At 40.9% G+C, this 20805-nt stretch overlaps 1 protein-coding gene across 9 annotated transcripts in view; it reads left to right on the forward strand.

The window, feature by feature from the left end:
- The first annotated feature begins 252 nt into the window (after positions 1–252).
- The window catches only part of LOC106580711 (myocyte enhancer factor 2d), a 79527-nt gene continuing 58974 nt past the window's right edge, over positions 253–20805 (forward strand). For all 9 annotated transcript variants that reach the window (XM_014162054.2, XM_045703029.1, XM_014162092.2 and 6 more), the window contains exon 1: positions 253–483. The gene's annotated coding sequence lies outside the window, so the exon portion shown is untranslated. The remainder of the gene's footprint in view (positions 484–20805) is intronic.

Genomic DNA, 20805 nt, shown 5'->3' on the forward strand with positions numbered 1-20805 from the left:
ACGCTGTGCGTAAATTCGAGAAGTAAGACAATATCGACAATGGATATCATGATTCAAATAGAGACGTTATTTCTTACAGTAAAACATAAGAGGCGGAGGGATACACTCACACATGATCTCACCATTAGTCCTTCCTACTTCACGGATCACCTTCTACTAACTTCACGTTGACGAGTCAAATTCTCTGACGTCTCCAGTGATTGGTTAAACAACACGAAAATCTCTTGCCTATTGGTCCGGCTAGTGTCAATCATGAAGCAGTGCCAATCATGATAGATTGGGCAGCAGCAGCTACATTGCATCGTTTGACAGAACTAAATAGTTACCTTGTACTTAAAGAGGAATGATTTTTTTAAATTTATACTGACGTCGGTAGACAGCCTGTTTACATAATTTTTATTCCTCAATCAACATTTTAAATACATAGTCATATATTTTTGAATCTCCGGTTTCACTAGACAGATGTGGATACAGTTCTACAGGGTAAGTCACTCTTCACAAGCTCGCTAACGTTACCCAGGTTAGCTACCTGCTATTGAATATGTTTGTTCAGTAACATTAGGCAACTGTTTACTTTGAATAACTTATATTTAACAACATGTTGCTTTCGAATGGCCACTTTCTGATGTCATTGAACTGAGGGCAACTCCAAGCAACCATAATTCGGTGTGGTGGTCGCGCGCTGTCTCGTGCTTTATTTTGAGTGTCAAGGGTAGACTACATGATGGAGAGTTTGCTTGCTGGTTTGTATTACTTGCAAACTAGGGATTACTTTATGTCTCCTCAATGGTATGATACTGGCACAGTTAATAAACGCTAATAATTGGTGATTGTATGGATGCTGGGATTCTCTTCCTTCATGAGCGCAACAGCCGTGGTGACCGTTCACCAGGAGCTGTCAGAACGATTTATGAAAAGTGTCACCGAGGTTTTGACACGATTACTCTTAATTTCTATGAATTGATTTCACTTAAGTGAGTAGAATGAATAGTTTACTGCATACTTTATTCCTATTGAGAGGCTATTGTTGGTTGTTCCTTCATGGCAGACACGCAATTCGATGGTCTCTTTCTCCATCGGCAAGAGAGTTACAGCATAGCATAGCGCAGAGAGAGCATCAATGTGTCAGAAAAAAAGTAATTTAAGGAACCTTTGCTATCAACGGAATGCGCATGTAAGCCAATTTAAATGTTTTGCGTTCATCAAATGGTAAACATTGGCAAAACACTTTTGACCTGACTGTATATGAATTTAACGACACAAAAATGGTTGCCTGTGGTATAATTGCTGTTTTCTCAAGGGAAAAGTGTCAACAAACTATTGATTTATTCTAAAATCCGGAATCCATTTTGCGCGTGAAAGTGTTGGAGATAGGATGTGTACACTAAACCTTCAGTGTAACTAGCGTGTTGTAATAGGAATTCTTTCCCAATATTCTTTGAGGGAGAAATTATATTCTGTCAGTTTTTCCATTACCCTGGCATGTTGTTTTTACAGTAACATAGGAAGTCTAGTGATTTGAATTAATGCTCTGCCTAAACCTCAATATGTGAGAGTTTAGTGTCTCACTTGTGGGATTAAATGTATTCATGTCTTTCCCCTCCCCCCATAAATGAGGGGCATAAACTGATGAGTGTTTCAGCTATGCAGGCAGGTATAGTGCAAGTCGTGATTCCCGTCAGGGTGTCACATGGCAGAGACAGGATCCTCAGGGACACAGTCCAGATAGTGGTTCTCACCAGCCCTGGCAAGCCTCAGAGCAGTCAGAGACCGAGTAGGAGATTACAGGACAATGAGCTGTCCCCGTAAGGACATGCCCCTGTGTTTCCCGCTGAGGAGTACTTACAGGTAAGACAGGGAACACGATCAGAAACAAATAACAAAAGGTAAATTATACTTTTCACCCTGCTAAAGGCCAATCTGTTTTCATCGTTGAGACGGTATGGGTCAGGACCAGTGCCATGGACTGGGTATTCCAACCAATACAAAATAACTCTGCTGTCTCTGACATTGTCAAGATGTCAGAGCTAATGGGAGCTTTACACCCCTCCCCCTCACAGCTCCCCCCTACCTTATCTATTCTTGTCTCTCTGGAAGACACTGGCCCTCATGAGTCTCCTGTGCTGGCCTCAATTTTGACATCATTAGAGGCTCCCGCCATCATTCCCGCATGTGCCACAGGACAGAGTAGGATGTCATGAAATAGTTTAAAGTATTTGGGTATTGCAATTGGATGATTTGCTCTTTCTTTCTCAACACACACACACACTTTTAATTTGAATTTTTTTGTACCTTTATTTAACTAGGCAAGTCAGTTAAGAACAAATTCTTATTTTCAATGACGGCCTAGGAACAGTGGGTTAATTGCCTTGTTCAAGGGCAGAACGACAGATTTTCACCTTGTCGGCTCAGGGATTCGATCTAGCAACCTTTCGGTTACTAGTCCAACGCTCTAACCACTAGGCTACCTGCTGCTAGGCTACACACGGCCTAAATTGGCAGATTGAGTGTAAGTAGACTAGTGTACTTTCTCCTCATACAGTGAAAGAAAAGGCTTTAGCGACAAATAACTTTTATGCTCAGCAAAGTAAAAGCCTTTTGTGTGCTTGAGAAGCGTGACTGCAAGCAAGGGTGCATCCTACTAGCCTCTGCCAGAGAAGTCTCCTACTGTTTAATAACGGGCCACTCAAAAATCTAACTTAAGTTATATTAAGGCAAATGGGTAACACTTTAGATTAAGTTGGTCTTATACCTATGTAATAACACTGTAATTACACAAGTAAAAACAATGTTTATATGGCACCCTTAGAATAGACATGGCACATGGTGGCTCCAGTCAAAAAAATAAGATTCCTCTTGTTAACTTAGTCTCCAAGGAATAACAATCATCCTCTCATGCTGCAGCGTCCTTCTGAATTGCAAACACAGATGGTCAGCTATTGTGCTCTTCAGACATCTCATGTGGCAGTCTGTATGGAATAATGTCTGAATATGTTTTCATTAGAGTGTTTGAGTATGTGCCCATACAATGACTGTATTTTTATGTGTGGTACGTGTGTGTGTTTGTAAAATATTTGTTTTGGCGTGAGCATCTGTGTAGGGAGGGAGGGGAATAACAGAGACACAGAGAGAGTAAGGATACTTGAGAAGGGATAGAAGTGGTGGTCTAGAAATCTATAGATTAGACTAAAGAGCAAGTGAACAGCATAGCCCTAAATCTGCTGCCCAGAACATTCAATTGGTCAAAGCCTTCTCTCCGCCAATTACAGTGTAATTTCAATTAAGTATTAATCTCTGGGACAATCAATGGTGTACTGGCCACCCCTTGCCTGACACAAATATCGATATGATTTAATCACTGCCTAACCCTAGGCTGAAATAATGCCTGGATAGTTCAAGTTAAATGTCTGTCTGACCCCCCCATACACTGTCTTACAGCTGACCTCATGTTATCTCGCTCTATCGCGAAGGAAGACGTCTTATCTTCACTTCAGTCAGGTCAGATAAGTATAGGTCAGATAAGTTTAGCCTCTGCTTATTGTAATGCCGAAGAACCCAATTGTTCCACCTGTAACAAACCAACAGCTTTGGAAAGAATGAGAGCATTTTAGTTATATCAAGTGTCACATAAGGAGTGTGTGCTTTCGCCGTGATCGTTTCATGGCCTCTTTTGTGTTCATTTATTCCAAGGCAGCTTTGCCAACTGCTTTTCCCACACTGTGTGTGGAGAGCAGGAAGAACTCTGCTGCACAGCAGGGTCCTACCTTCTGCCATTATGGCTGTGATTCAATCATCACAGGGCCTCACTTTACTCCAGCACACTACACTGTAAGGGAAAGAAATGTCACCCTCTCTCTTCGCTTAATGGAGCCACAAGCCAACAGTGCTTTTCATCATGGCTAAGACCAACAGTCGCTTAAAGTGAGAAGTATACTGGCAAGCTTTGCCTCTCCATCCCCTTTCTTTCCATGTCATTTCAAAATGGCCTCCCCTCAATGCTTCATCCTGAAATTGCAGCCAGAGGATCTCCACACAGGGCAAAGACCTACAGAGGTGTAATGTGGGAAGCAGTCCTGGCAACCTTTGTCTCCCAACCGTCCCTCCAAGGATTAAAGCCCAGTGAGCTCTGCTTCTCCTCGGCTATAGGGCAGAAAACTCTTTACTTACCCAGGACTAATCTCTCCTCCAGCAAGCTCTTAATTGAGCCATCATCAGCAGCTGATTCAGGGGTTAAACATCAATTAAGGTAAAATGCAGAGAGGCACAGCAGAGAGAGTAAGGGCTCCAGTCCAGAGGGCAGGGGAGGTCAACTAGGCCCTACGGTCCCTGAAGGAAAGAGGGGGATGGAGTGGGCCAGTGGAGGGGTTAGGATGCTCTGGGAGAGGTGGAGATCTGAAGTGCCCCTTAGGGATGAGTGGTTTGGACAATGGAGTGGAGCAGGTTGATGGTGATAATGCTAGAGCCTGAGATTCTCTACCGATCAGTGGTAACTAGTGTTGCACAGTATGCTGAAACTAAAGTACTTTTTCGATAATAGAACATGAAAAACGGTTCAGTACTAGAATTTGTTGCTTTCGGTACTTCTGTCAAATGTGTCTCCCGTTGTCTACTGATTGAGAGAGGATTAAGTCTATCAGCACAGCCGATGTCCCCTTATAGCACGAGAGCACCGTGCATGCTCCACTTACTCTTTGCCAGCTTTAGCCTGTCCTGCGGAACCACTGTTCTCACTGGTAGTGTGGGCTGCATCTCCACTTATGCTGCACAGAAGTTTACACACTTAGAAATGTTCAAACTGTTAATTACTGTTCGCAAAACAATGTCCATTACAGGTGAGAACACTTTACAATGCAAGAAGATGATATCAGTAGCTTCCAGTTTTGTAGACTATCTTTCCTTGCCGGCTTACAGTTGAAGCTAACATCAATTCACTTACCTAGTGCCTTGTTTGTGGTAATATGCAAACCATAACGCAGAAAGCAGATTTTCACCAAAAACTTTATTAATTCATTTCGTGTCTCTCCCAGTCAATATCGTCTTTGCTGGAGCCTTGAACTGACTGTGTGTGACGTCATGGGTCTTAACTACAGAGACAGCGCACACTTTTATTTTTATAGAAGAAGAGATTGCTTCTTCTATTCAAATGTTGTTGATCAGTTAGGGCTGGGCTTAGATTAATTCTAATTTAGGTTTTAGTGAAATATTTCAAATGCCTATATCGCAAGAATCAAGTTTTTATTTTGATGAGTGTTTGTCTGCTTGTTCTCATGTTGTCTTTTTGGCCTAGCCTCCTCTGCTCCTTCTGTGCTGTGTGCACCTTTTACTTACATACCAAGCCCCTGCCACTCACAACAACAAAAATGAGAGATCACTTCTTCCTCTCTGACAAGCGGTTTCAACTCGCTATTTGCATTTGAGGTTTGGTCAACAGAATTGGTCATATGTACACCGAAACACATTGAGAGATTATTGTACTGTAATAGAGGAGAAGTGAACTTTTCTAACGATACCATTTGTATGTCTCAATTCCTTGCATGCAGAGCAGACACTACTCAAATGGGAGTATCAATGAACATTGATTCAGGAAAATGTATGCTCAGTTTGTCGCATGCGGCATTACGGTAACACGTACTGCTAGCAGCATTTTAAGCAATGACTGTTATGCTAGCTGTCTAGTCTGTTTTTTATAAATGTGCAATAACCATAAAAAGCACAATTTATGTAAGGAATTGGCAACTCGTTCTCATTATGAGAAAAGGGTAGGTCACTTGATTTCAACTTCTGAACAAAGTGGACGGGCTAGCATGCTGTCCAAACAGTTGGAGACAGACAGAACGGTGTGTTCATAACAATTCAACTGTTCTACCTTGTTAGCTAGCAAATAGATCCAAGTTGGCTAAACTTAAAGTATAAAGATTAGATGGCTACTCACTATATATAGGGCTGGGAATTGCCAGGGACCTTAAGATTTTATCACGATACTTAGGTGGCGATACGATATGTATTGCGACTCACAATTTTAATATTTATTGCGATTTAATGTTGTGATTTTATTGCGATTCGATGTTCCAAACATGTTGTTTTGATCAGTTATATAAATAAAAGTGCTGGAAACAAATTGGCTTCCTATTTAGAAATAAGATGGAGAACGAGCTATGAAGGGAAAATACTTGTGTTTTGGTGCAGGTACAGCCAACTAGCGTAAAATAATATTGCTATATTGTCAAAACGATACAATATATTGTCAAATAATATCCCGATATGTAACTATCGATTTGTCTCCACCCCATCACTAACTTACTAGCACCTGGGCTTGTGCTTGAGAGATTGTTTATGAGACCTGTGTTAATCTATAATGCCTGCTACAAGAAGTTAGTCATTATTAGTGAATGTGCATTATGTGTGGTTCTAGTTAAATCTAACAAAAATTGCATTTTCATAGACAGACTTGAAAGCCAGATCAGTGATTTATAAGTTCCAAATGGAAGGTGAACATATTGTTTTTTTTTCTGTAACCCCATGAAATCAGCCAAACAAGCTCAATAATTCAATGCATACACACACTCCTATTGAATATGATTAGCCCATATTGTGAATAGGCCTAGGCTACATCTTGATTTATCCAGTTTATCGATAGACTAGAGATTTACCATTCAAATAAATGTGTTCAAATTATGTGGTTAACAAAGTAAAAAAATTATAATAATCAAATGTAATGATATTGAACTCAAAGGTCTGGATCAAGTGCCATTCTGTGACTTTGGCTAATACGCCTTATTTCTTTGACATATCATTTGGGAATCGAGTATTGTGATTCTAAACCTGGTATTGTATCGAAGTCAAAATTCTGGTAACGGCCTGGTAGAGTTGAGGTCTGATGGAGTAGAGTGTTATTTTAAGTACCCAAGGGTGGTTCTTGGCGTACCCCCAATCTAAAGGTGAAGTAGAGAGGATTGCCATATTCTCAACACGATTGTAGGTAGCATATTTGATGCTCCCATTAAGCATCTTTTACTACCCTTCAGATTTGATTCCCACCCACCTTTCTTGGTCATTTCGAATAAGCAGAGGTGATTGAATGTTATAAAATAATCTGAATAGCAGTGAGAAACATCTGAAATCCTCTCATATTATTTAGAAATACCTGAAATTTTATTTGACTTGAAACGGCTGCTTGCTCTCTAGCGGAGGTTCAAACACCTTCGACCTGAGCATGTAGAACTTCGCACCAGTTAATTGGGTACAAGGACGCAATGTATCAAACGGCTCCAACACACCAAAGAGTAATCTCATGAGCATTTGAATCTGTTACATCCGTTCTCCAAACTGAAAAACTATGAGAACTGACTGGTGTCACTCTGAAAAACTAGTTCCCTGAAACGAGGTGGTTGCTTTTGTGCGACCACCGGTGTCAGCTTACAGCAAAAATAGCAGCTGCTCGCCTCTTGAAGGGGAAGTTAGGTTCCACATCTCTGCTTGTTATAATTCAACCATAGACTTAAAGCCATAAATGGTATAGCGATTAGCGTTCCATTGAACTGCCGGTCATAAAAGCATACCAATGATTCCCTATTCATTTGATATACTGTAGCATTCATAAATTCTCACTGGAGCCATAGCTAAAATAACATGTTTTTTTTATGTATGTCTCTGCTCTAAATGGTCACTCTTGATCCTTATTGCGGTAATGGCATTAGTTAGCATGTTAACATCTCGCATTGATTAGATGGACTCCTAAAGATGAAGAGATCTTCCGTGGTTCTTGTAAGGGCAGCTAAATTCACTGAAATGACCCATCTCAACAGGTCTTCAAAAGTTGGTTTATCATCAGATACCATTGTCTTGTGATTGGTTTGCGCACCATGTTTCTATATGTATGTCAATCATGCATTAGGTTATAGCTTACAGTGATCAATCCATGAGGATCTGTTTCGTAAAAATATAGCTGAAGTGAAAAAAATGAATGGTAAATCCTTACACCCAGTTGTTGCTTTTCTCAAAACAAAAATACTCTGCTCAGGGCACTACATTTATCCAATCTGCCTCTAAAGACATTGCTTGAAATATACAGCTTTGGAGCAAAACATTGAAATCTGGGTTGACCTCCTTTTGGCTAGTAGGTAGAAACAGATGAATAAATCAAAATGGTGAATGCACGTAACATGTATTTTTATCTGGGATTATGGAATCTGTAGGAGTATATTAAAACTCCCTCATTCCGTTTCATGACGGTGTCCATATCCTTTTGTTTTCATTCTTCTTCTCTATCACTCAGTTGTTTTGCCAGAGGCTTTATCCAGATTAAGTCAAATTTCCCTCTTAATATACTCTTTGCGAATAGAAAGGGTAATCTTGCATAAAGCCAACCGAATGGGCTTTTTTGGGGGTCTTTGGTGGGATCAAGGGGCGGTGGGATCAAGACATCACAACCTATGTAGGCTAAATGCAACTTAGCTGTACACATATCCAAGATTATCATTAACAAATGAGTCTGAGATGAGCAAGGATTTGGAACTCAAAGTGTTACACTACACCACACTGGGGCCAGCGTGACCTTGACTGGTGTCAATGTAATTACATTTGTGTTCATTCAGTTCAAATCAGGCAAGCCTTTTATCTGTTATTTTCTACATAAAAGATGTCAAAGAAACAAGGTAATGAGAATAGTATTTAGAAAATCTATTGAGTTGTGCACAAATGGAGGAGCTTTTTAGAGGAATCAGAAAGAGGCCATCTTCCCTCAATGCAGAGTAATTATGGTGATGGTCTTGTCCCCTTTATTCACTGCGGCTCCCTAACAAACATGGTTCATAACTAACCTGAACCAGTGTGTTCAGGTAATGTTAGATGTAATGTAAGGGGACAGGACGTTGGATCAGGATCAGTGACCACCAGTGAACTGTATTTAATCAGAGTATAGGATGAAGCCTTTGGGAAAACCAACCTGTGTTCTTTGGAAAATACAGCTGAATCCATTGGACAATGTGAAAACGTAAAGCACAGTGGGAAGGTCTGTCATTGTTACGAGAGTTCAAAAGCATCCAGGAGAGAGACAAAAGTAGAAAGGGAGAGAAGAGACTTCCACAGCTGTAGAGAACTATAATAATCCCAATTTTGAGACTGAAAGAGAAAAAGAGCAAGTGAGACCAAGCGCCAGCTATGCTGCTGTGCTGACGGGGTTACCGTGGTGCGAGAGCAGGGGCTGGCCATCACTTCGGCACAGCTGAAACGGCAAGCGCCCGGCCCAGGAGCTGAAACACTACACCTCCGCCTCTCACACACCTCTCTCCTTCTTCTCTCCCTCTTTCCCTTTGATCTCAAGTCCTGCCATTACTTGGTCTTCATCTTTTCCAAACTCCCCTCCCATCTTATTCCTCCCAAACCTGTGTCTTACATTTCTCATGTCACTGATTTACAGCATATGCTGTAAGTTGTGCCCTCAATTGAATGTATATCACCCTTTCCTCACTGGGGCGTGGTATAGTTTTATGGTTGTACAATAATGGGGCCATCTGCACAGGGCTCATTGAGTTAGCTGTGCGCTCCATGCAGGGTGTGTTAGGATACGTTGGGAGGGAAGATGACTGGCTTATTCCTTTTCTCTTGTGAAGCAGCCATTACCCAGAGCTGGGAATGGTTCCAGTGAGTCAGAGATAGAGGGAGAGTAAAAAATCCCCTCTCCACCCTTCCAAAGTGACACACTTCCCATTTTGTGTGTGTGTGTGTGAGAGTATGCTGGTCTGGTACTGATCCCCAGCAGCAATCTGAGTAGTGTGGACAACAACTGGGAAGGCCAATCTGATGTTACCATGGAACAAGTGTTGAAATGGCAGACGACTTGTCATAATACAGCCTTTGGAACACTGAAATACAGTCTACAATCAGATTTACATCCAACCTTTTTATGCGAGTAAAGTACATGTCATGACATGCCTGATGGAAACAGCTAATTTGTTGGTCAACTTTCCAAATGTAGACCAAACCTTTAATAAGGTGGGATCTGTTTGTCTATAAAATTAAATATGTGTGAAATGGCGGTGGCAAGTCTGTGTGGTCCTCCAACTACGACTTGGGAAAGCATGCAGTTTATTACTCTACAGATGAAATAAATGATGATGAATTTCACAGGATGGTGCACAGTGATGAGCTTGATGCTCCTTTCCAATAAATATCTAGGGTCTTATTCTGTTGAAAGATGGCGCCGAAGAGGATGGCTGACGTTTTACATGCTCCTAACCAACTGTGCTATTTTGTTGTTGTTTTTGCTGTGTTTGTAACTTATTTTTGTATTTATTTTGTACATAGTTTTGCTGCTACCGTCTCTTATGACCGAAAATAACCTCTGGACATCAGAACAGTGATTACTCACCACAAACTGGAAGAAGGTTTTTTTTAACAAGTCCGATGAGAAGGATATACTGCTTTCCCGGGAACAGGCCCAAATCCCCGTCATTTGCGTAAAGAAAAGATGGAGGAAAAGGGGGCACAGGTCAGGCTGCCCTCTGAGAATCCGTAGGCGAGCGAGTAAACTCCCACTGCGATCTGTTCTACTGGCTAACATGCAATCAATGGAAAATAAAATTGATGACTTACGATTATCTTACTAACGGGATATTAAAAACTGTAATATCTTATGTTTCACCGAGTTGTGGACACGGATAATATAGAGCTGGTGGGATTTTCCATGCACCGGCAGAACAGAGAAGAAGCTACGTCTGGTAAGACGACTGGTGGAGGTGTGTGTCTATTTGTCAATAACAGCTGTCTAATATTAAAGAAGTCTCAAGGTATTGCTCGCCTGAGGTAGAGTACCTTATGATAAGCTGTAGACCACACTATCTACCAAGAGAGTTCTTATATATATTATTCTTAGCTGTCTATTTACCACCACAGACCGATGCTGGCACTAAGACCACACTCAACCAACTCTATAAGGCCATAAGCAAACAAGAAAATGCTCTTCCAGAAGCGGCGCTCCTACTGGCCGGGGACTTTAATGCAGGCAAACTTAAATCACTTTGACAACATTTTTACCAGCATGTCACATGTGCAACAAAAAACTCTAGACCACCTTTACTCCACACACAGAGATGCATACAAAGCTCTCCCTTGCCCTCCATTTGGCAAATGTACCATAATTCAATCCTCTTGATTCCTGCTTACAAGCAAAAAGTAAAGCAGGAAGTACCAGTGACTCGCTCAATACGAAAGTGGTCAGATGACGCGGATGCTACGCTACAGGACTGTTTTGCTAACACAGACTGTAATATGTTCCAGGATCCATCCAATGGCATTGAGGAGTATACCACCTCAGTCATTGGCTTCATCAATAAGTGCATCGACGATGTCGTCCCCACAGTGACCGTGTTATTGACTGTACGCTTCTTTATTCCATGTGTAACTCTGTGTTGTTGTTTGTGTCGCACTGCTTTGCTTTATCTTGGCCAGGTTGCAGTTGTAAATGAGAACTTGTTCTCAACTAGCCTACCAGGTTAAATAAAGGTGAACATTTTTTTACATATCACAACCAGAAGCCATGGATTACAGGCAACATCCACATCGAGCTAAAGGCTAGAGCTGCCGCTTTCAAGAAGCGAGACACTTATAAGGAATTCTGCTATGCCCTCAGACGAACCATCAAACAAGCAAAACGTCAATACAGGATTAACCTCTCTTGGGTAGGGGGCAGTATTTAGAATTTTGGATAAATGAGGTGCCCAATGTAAACTGCCTCTTACTCATGCCCAGAAGCTAGGATATGCATATGCATGGTAGTATTGGATAGAAAACACTCTAAAGTTTCCAAAACTGTTAAAATAATGTCTGTGAGTATAACAGATCTGATATGGCAGGCGAAAACCTGAGAGAAATCCATCCAGGAAGTGGCATTCTTTTGAATTTAATGTTTTTCCATTGAATCCATATAAATGGATGGGACCTAGATTGCAGTTCCTATGGCTTCCACTAGATGTCAAGTCTTTAGACATTATTTCAGACTTTTATTCTGAAAAATGAGTAAAAATGACAACATTTTCTGAGTGGTCGGTCGAATGAACCAGAGCTTTTTGCCCGCACGACCGGGAGCGCGCCCTCCGTTCTTTTTCCTTTGTATTGAATACGCTATTGTCCAGTTGAAATATTATCGATTTATAAAGACAATAGACAACCTGAGGATTAATAAAAAACATCGTTTGACATGTTTTGACGAACTTTACCGGTACTATTTGGATCTATTCGTCTGCTTGTTGTGACCGCCTTTGAGCCAGTGGATTACTGAACAAAACGTGCCAACAAAACAGAGGTTTTTTGTATATAAAGATGGACTTTATCGAACAAAACGAACATTTATTGTGTAACATGGAGTCTTGTGAGTGCAATCATATGAAGATCATCAAAGGTAAGTGATTAATTTTATCGCTATTTCTGACTTTCGTGACTAATCTACTTGGCTGGAAAATGTTTGTATGTTTTTGTAAGCGGGGCGCTGTCCTCAGATAATCGCATGGTATGCTTTCGCCGTAAAGCCTTTTTGAAATCTGACACAGCGGCTGGATTAACAAGAAATTAATATTTAAGCCGATGTATAACACTTGTATGTTTTATGAATGTTTATTATGATGTTTAATACTTCACCGCTACCTGTACCCCCGCACACTGACTCAGTACCGGTACCCCTGTATACAGCCTCGTTATTGTTATTTTGTTACTTTTTTAAATTATTTTTTACTTTTGTTTATTTGGTAAATATTTTCTTAACTCATCATGAACTGCACTGTTGGTTAATGGCTTGTAAGTAAGCATTTTTAATTAAGGTCTCCACTGTATTCGTCACATGTGACTGTAACGGCTGTTGCAAGGAGAGGACCAAGGTGCAGCGTGGTACGTGTTCATGATGGTATTTATTTTATCTGAACACTGAATCAAAAACAAAGTGGAACAAAACGCACAGCTCTGTCAGGTGAAAAACACAAGACAGAAATCAACTACCCACAAAAACCCTGTGGGAAAAGGCTACCTAAGTATGGCTCCCAATCAGAGACAACGATAGACAGCTGTCCCTGATTGAGCCATACCCGGCCAAAACAAAGAAATACGCAAAACATAGAAAACGGAACATAGAATGCCCACCCTAGTCACACCCTGGCCTAAACAAAATGTAGAACAAAAACCTCTCTATGGCCAGGGCGTGACAGTGACAAATAAAGTTTGATGTTTGGCTGCCGTTTGACAAATACAATAATCTTGCTCTTTTGTCCATAATAATCTCATCATGTTGGCTATACCCACACTGTATTTGCGAGCTGTTGGTTTAGGCGCACATGCCAATACCAGAGTTGGCACATTCACTATATAACGCTACATTTGTTGTGACAAAACCGTCAGTAGAGTAGAAAATGCGATGGAAACCCATTTAACTTTTTTTTTTAAATCCGGTACATGGGAGTATAACCGCAAAAGTAATTTTTATGTGCGCTACGTCATCACACAGTCTTTTATCCACAAATAGTCAATTTGATGGAAACACATCTCTGGTGCATATTGTTTTTATGCAGACTTTAAAAAAAATATTCTTATGAAAATCTTTTTCCAGTTCGATGGAAACCTAGCTTATGACTCTCAAAACCTTTCCCCTATTCACCACAATGTAATCCCACAGGAAATCCATTGAATTCTAATTCGACAGGCATCCAGACTATAGCAATGCAGGTGGTCAGTTAGTTTGCCATGGGGCAAATGCAGTGACGTTATAGATGGTGAGAAAAATACACTATTTTTAACCGTCAGCCTCACCGTTCCTCTCCATGTATTAGATAACATTTCATTTCAGCGTGTTTGCTGACTGAATCGCCCTCACCTCTCTCTCTCCCAGGCCTCTTTATGCTCTTCATCCCACACACAGTCATATGTTCACACACAGAGACATCTATCCACTGAGACACACACACACTCACTCACTCTCTAACACACACACACTATGTGTTTACAAGTCAGCTTCCATATGCGCTTTGGCCTCGACACTCCAAGTGAATCTTAACCACTCCTTCCTCTGGAGGAGTCTGGCTATTGTTTATATAATTGAAATGGTTATCACATTACAGCTAAAAGCCAACAGACTCATTTCCTTCAGAAAGAAAGAGAAATAGAGAAGTATCGAGAGGAAGAAAAATAGTGGGAAGATGGAAGAGATTCAGCAAGGATAGATAGAGAAATTGGAGGGTGAGAAGGTAAGTGACGAGTGAGAGAGTTTTCTGCTCCGTTTTGCACACACAGCAAGAATGCCTAAATCCTAAATTATTTTTTCACCCCATGGCTGGTTTTCCCATCCAATCCAAAGAAGTGCTGTGCTTTCAAATCCCCCCTCTTCTAGAGCTTTACCCCTTTACAAACTGTCTACTTGTCCTAAATATGAAGACAGCATTCCCTCACAATTCAACTTTCACGAGTCTTTCAGTCAGTCTGTCACCCTAGATACTCTGTGATCACAGCTCCCTGTAAGAAGAGCACTGCAACCACTGGTAGTTTAACTGCAGCCAAAGGCCTCTTCAGCTGCTTTGACCTACCACTACCTGTAAAACTGGCATCTTGCTGCAATTCATTTTGGACATTCTTTTCTCATAAGGCCACTGTTGTCCATTCTCTTTTGAATGTGAACTTCATTGTGTGTCAGTCTAATATGCTCCTGAGAAGGTTAAGAACATCTTGCTTGTATACCTGTAATTCATGTATTATTTAATAATTGAAAGCAAAAATGTAATACAAAATTGGACGTCATGTAACATTATGTCTACAGATTACATAAAAACATTGAGAAATGATTGTGGATTAAAACCGTAGTCAATGATTTATTTCCATTGTAGTCTTGCTGTTTGGTAATACCACTGAGGACATCCGTAAGGGAAGCAGAAAAGGAGCTTAGCGGGTTTGCTTGTACCATAGTTATAGTCGACACCAGAGTAGCATGTGTTGCTGCTCTCACATACTGTACACAGTGCCCACACACTGAGCCGCATGGTCAAACCAAGCCTCTCCAACACATGCTGTCAGGTCTTAAAGTTCCAGAGAATAGGTGGGTTAGAAATGGAGAGGTCAACTGAGTTGGACGGGTGGTTACTGGTAAAGCTGGGTTTTTCATGCAGTACAATTCCTATGGAGTCACAACAGGTGTGGAATTGGGACTCTGTGTGCGTGTGTGTGTGCGTGTGTGTGTGTGCGGCTCAGAAGAATTATGGAGCTGGGGACTAAGAGAAGAGGAGAGGTAGGGGGGTTATAAAGGGTCCCCTCTGACCCACCTGTAGCCTGTCAGCTGTTAGAAGTCTGTTAAAACGTCAGCTGTTTCTGAGGAGAAGTGTGTGTGTGTGTGTGTGTGTGTGTGTGTGTGTGTCGTGCTAGATGGGGGATAAGGATGGGAGGTGTTTGTGTGGAGGCCTCTCCGTCCCAGTGTGTACATCAAACGTCTCGTTGCCTGTGTGATTTGTTTGTGCACAACACAGCGCCTCATCTGCATTGTGTGCAATGACAGTTGGGACGTGTCTCGCCGTGCCATGCCGAGCAGCTCATATACCCCCCAGTCTTATTTTCCCTTGGGGTCAGCTGCCTCCATCTTAAATACCGAAGTAGTCATCTAGCACAGCTCTTGTGGTCCATACCAGTCCATGGTGCTCTGAAGGACAGACTTCTGGACCCAATATGAAAAAGGTTTACACTGGTTTCCTCTTCTGTTAAATCCTATTTTGAATCTTCTAGGACAATACTTTCCCCTTGAATCTAATGGCTAGAAATATCCATTAGGGTTGGGCGGTATCCAAATTGTCATATCTTCATACCGTCCTTCTCTCACTGAGATTTATGGTATTACAGGCTTAGTACACAAGAGGGCACCAAAAAGCACATTGGGTGTCTATTCCCAGAATGCTAACAAGTAATGGCGAATTTCCATGAAGGCTGCTAGCTAAATTTGATAATGAGCGAAAAATGAAAATAAACGAATTGCAAAGACAAGCAAAATGGCTCATAAAGTTATACATATATATGTAGGAGCTACCACATGTTGTTTTTGGCGAGTTTGGGCATTTTACAAGTGAATGTGAACGAGAGACATTGCAAAATGAACAAAGTTTTGATGCATGCTTGTCTGAAGGAAGAACAGTACTGGCTCTCCAGCAGCATGTCTATACACTGTGTCTGTCTGGAGTTGCTAGGGCAAAGGAAATGAAGATGGCAGTGGCAGATGTACAAATACCTCATCCAAAGGGCTTTGACTTCTCGAACATGGCAGAAAGCTAACACAATATGATGACCCGTCACCTTATTAATTCAGCCACTTACTTAGATAACAGGACCCTAAATTTTAACTTGCTAAAACATAATTATGCATTTTTCACGCAGGGAAAAAATATAAAACGCATAAATATTTTGCTGCGTTTTGTAAACGCTGATCTAAAATGTTTCTTATTGTAATTTCTGTTCGGCATCAGACAAATTTTGTGCTTCAGTTCCATTTCTAAACTCGGATGACAATCCATGGACGGGCATTTTATCAGCAGACAGCACCCTGACTGATGTGTAGCTACTTTTCTCCATAATTTTCCCAGTGTAGCCAACCAATTTTTCTCTGGTAAAATGCAAGATTATCTTTAAGCAAAACATTAAGAAATGTAGCTGTGTACATTCTTTCAATGATAGGCCTAAACATTAGAAATATAATGGCCATGCATTGTTTTGGAGAAAAAACCTTGCTTTTTCATTGTAAGCTCATTTACTTGTGTGGCTGCCAGCCAAATAGCTTTGCACTTCTTTTGTCATCTGATGAAAATGATGCTATTTTCTGCTGAATGTGTTGCACTAATGTATTTAGTAAAAATGTGAAGTAAAAAAACACTGACTTTCAATATAAAACGCGACCCCTGTCAATGCACAGCTGGACTCACCTGCTCCCGCTTTCTCCCGTGCTATTTACAAACACACACATGACTGTCTCAACTGTTCTGGGGAACTTAAGGTAAGCTTCATAATATAAAATAAGGTGAAATGAAGAACGCAATCTGCTTTATTTCCTAACGCATTGCACAAGTTGACCGCAGGTATTTACAAAACAAAAATGGCTACAAATATTAAAAAGTATTAAAACACTTAAAATAAATCATTTTTCAACGGTATTGAAAAACCACCTTGTGGCTATTTGCAAATACCCCGGTATAAGGTATACCACCCAAGCCTAATACCCATCACCACAGATTAGAATGTGGACTCTGTATCCTTTCTTGTTTTCGTCACTTTTTATTTTTTTATCCAGTGATCATGTATAATCTGAAGGCTGTAGTAGATTCATACAGATATTCAACATCAAGTATACTGAAATTGGATTTCAACATATGCTCAATTTAAGCCGATATCATGATTCTATTTTTACATTGATTCCATTATTTGTCTTTACAAAAGAATGAGACCACAGGCATTGGTTTTATTGAAATATCCTACTCTGTTCACAATCAAAACAACTTCTTGAGGACGCGGTTGATAAACCTTTGCGTATAAATGTTATGTCTCATTCTGTCTCAGCCTAGACTAAATGTCTGTCACCTCCCAGGTTGGTCATTCTGGTGTGTGGTAGTCTCCGAATGTCATGGCTGGCGACTGCCTCAGTGTGTGAAGGCAGGGGACCTTTGTGGTGGCAGCTGAGCGAGGCGTGGCTGAAGGGAACAGGTTGACATGTCTGTTAGGACTCGTCTCGCTGCTCTTGACCTCTACCCTTTAGCTGTGACTGCTCCCAGGGCTGGGAGATACCAAATTTCCCCTGATTAGGAGAATGAGGCAAGGCTCTCAGGGAGGGACACTAACAGAAATCCATGTTGTTGTTGTTGGACAGTAGTCTTGTTCAGAGAATTTGGGTCAAGTCCTTTGGTTGTCTCTCCAAGCACTGTTGATATTCATGAATGAGATCATATTAGTTACTAAATGTTAATGATGTTGGAAGGCTGTTTAGGGTAAAGTGGGTCGGATGTGTTGGCGTCTTTCTTTTGAAAATCCATAAATATCTTGGTGGCAGCTGTTGCCGCCTAGCACTGAAAATTGTTCTGAATGGTCAAACCTTGAAGGAATGTCTGTCAAGTCTCACCTCAGGTCAGAGTTTCAGGGTTTACTACTTTTACCCTGCAGATTATTCCCCTATAATAATGCATTAGAGTACATTGTTTTCACATGTTACTTATTGTTATAGTTGACACAATTGTAATATCAATTGTCACGAAATTAAAATGCTGTACTGCATTTTTTTTTTTTGTGCGGTCCCTGAGAAGGAAGCAGATTTGCATAATTAGGGTATTCATTGTCAAACACTTGAAAGCATATGATGTTTGTTCACAAATCTTTTAGTCACTTACAAAGAGAGTACCAAATGGGCTTGTATTGAACAAAGCATCTGTGAATTTCCTGTTATACTGTTAGAGCAGAGAGTTCCTTCTAAAGACACACCTTTCATGGTTAATTTTCTATTCCTTTATTTTATTTTAAAAGTGTACTTTGTAAGTTAGTGTTGTCAAGATACCAGAATTTTGACTTTGATACCGATACCAGGTTTAGTATCACAATTCTCGATACCATCATGATACTAAATACCAAAACGGTACCATTGCAAAAACAATATTGCATATTAGCAAGTCACAGAATGGCACTTGATTCAGACAGATAAACTCAGCTACTGTTCTGTTCAATTGTTGGGAATCTTTTGAGTTCAGTATCATTATATTTGCAAATGTTTGTAAACATTTTTTTTGCCATGTATTCATTAATTGAATCAATTATACAATGATACAATCAATTTGACTTTGGTAAACACAATCAATTTGACTTTGGTTTTAACAATCTAACTACAAAACAACAGGGTAAATCAACATGTAGCATAGATCTTCACTATACAGGTGAATGCATATTATTCAATACTGTGTGCATGCATTGAGTTATTGAGCTTGTTTTAGCTGATTTCATGGGGCTACAGACTTATTTTCTTGGCAACTGCTAGGAGAACATTACTTTATTGTACTGATCATCCATATTTGCATATGGGCTCTGCGATGCAGTGGTCTAAGGCACTGCATTGCATTGCATTGCTAGCTGTGCCACTAGAGAACCTGGTTCGAGTCCAGGCTCTGCCGCAGACGGCCTCATCCGGGTTAGGGGAGGATTTGGGTTTCATCATCCAGGTTAGGGGAGGGTTTGGCCGGCAGGGATGTTCCTGTCCCATCGTGCACTAGCGACTCCTGTGGTGGTCCAGGCGCAATGCACGCTGACACGGTCACCAGGTGTATGGTGTTTCCTCCAACACATTAATTGGTAGTTACAATCCTGTCCTGTCGCTGCAACTCCGGTACAGACGAGAGAGAGAGAGAGAGGCGACGGTCGAGAGCCATGCGTCCTCCAAAACACAACCCAGCCAAGCCGCACTGCTTCTTGACACAAAGCCTAATTAGTATACCACGAAAAAGGGGTGAAAAAAACAAACATTTGCATAGAAGCAATCTAACCTTTTATAAATGTGTGCGCTGCCTCTTTAAGAAATGTAATGAGGTCATTTGCTGAGGCAGAATGTGGCTGTGGAATCTGACTTTATAGCTATGGAGTCTAGTGTAAACCAGACGGGAGGCAAGGGAGACGAAGAAGTGAATGAGTTTTTGGTGGCGAGGTAGACGAAGTGAATTAATAAAGTTTTTTTTTTGGTGACAATCAGCTTTGAAATCAGCATATTTTGCATTATGGTTATCACAAACAAATTACTAGGGTACTGAATTCAGCTGTAGCCTAAGCTAGCAAGGAAAGTTAACCTACAATTTAAAGCTGGATTCTACCGGTGTCTTCTTGCATTGTAAAGGTATTCTAGCCTGTATGGACATTGTTTTATGAACAGTAATGAACAGTTTCAACATTTCTACATGCTGTGTTGCATTTTTCAAGTGTGTTAACTTCTGTGCAACATGAGTGTGGAGCTAATGCAGCCCAGACAGCTCTAGCAATGAATAAGTGGAGCAGGTGCTTTACTCTGCGTGCTCTAAAGCCATAGCGCAAAGAGCAAAGAACCTGCTTTATTACAGGGGCTGCGCTCAGTGCGCTGATAGACAGACTTGATCCTTTCAATCATCGTTCAGGTAGACCCTGAACGAAGTGAATCTGGACTCCTAGGGTAAGCAGCACAGAGAGGTGGAAGAGCTCTATGGATGTTTATTTGCATGTCCTTTTCTAAAACAAAATGTCCCTTCCAGTATCGTTGGGTATCGCAAGGGACCTTACGATACGATATTATCACGATACTTAGGTTCCGATACAATATGTATTTTGATTCTCACAATTCTTTATGTATTGCTATTTCATTCTGTGACTTTATTGAGATTCGATGTTCCAAACATATTGCTCACCAGATGTCTTCGACCTAGGGACAAGAGAGAGTTTTGGAAAAAGGAAAAATACTGGAGTTTTGGTGCAGGTACAGCCAACTAGCGCAAAAATAATATTGCGATATTGTCAAGACAATACAATATGTCGCCAAAAATAATATCACGATATGTAACTCTATTTTTCCCCCATCACTATCTTCGAGCATAATAATTAAATGATACATTTGGTATGTGACTTTATTCAGGGAAAAAAATAAATGCCTTCGTTCTTTAATTCTCTCCATACTCTCCATACTGCAGCGTTACCACCATCCCTCTCCCTTCTTGATGCCCATACTCCACCACCACACGTGGGCCAGCAGCACCACATAGTCCTGGGCAGCGTTCACATTAGTCACCGGAAGAGAGGAGGCAGTCACAT

Source organism: Salmo salar, chromosome ssa02, assembly GCF_905237065.1.
Source record: "Salmo salar chromosome ssa02, Ssal_v3.1, whole genome shotgun sequence".
In the NCBI taxonomy this organism is placed as follows: domain Eukaryota; kingdom Metazoa; phylum Chordata; class Actinopteri; order Salmoniformes; family Salmonidae; genus Salmo; species Salmo salar.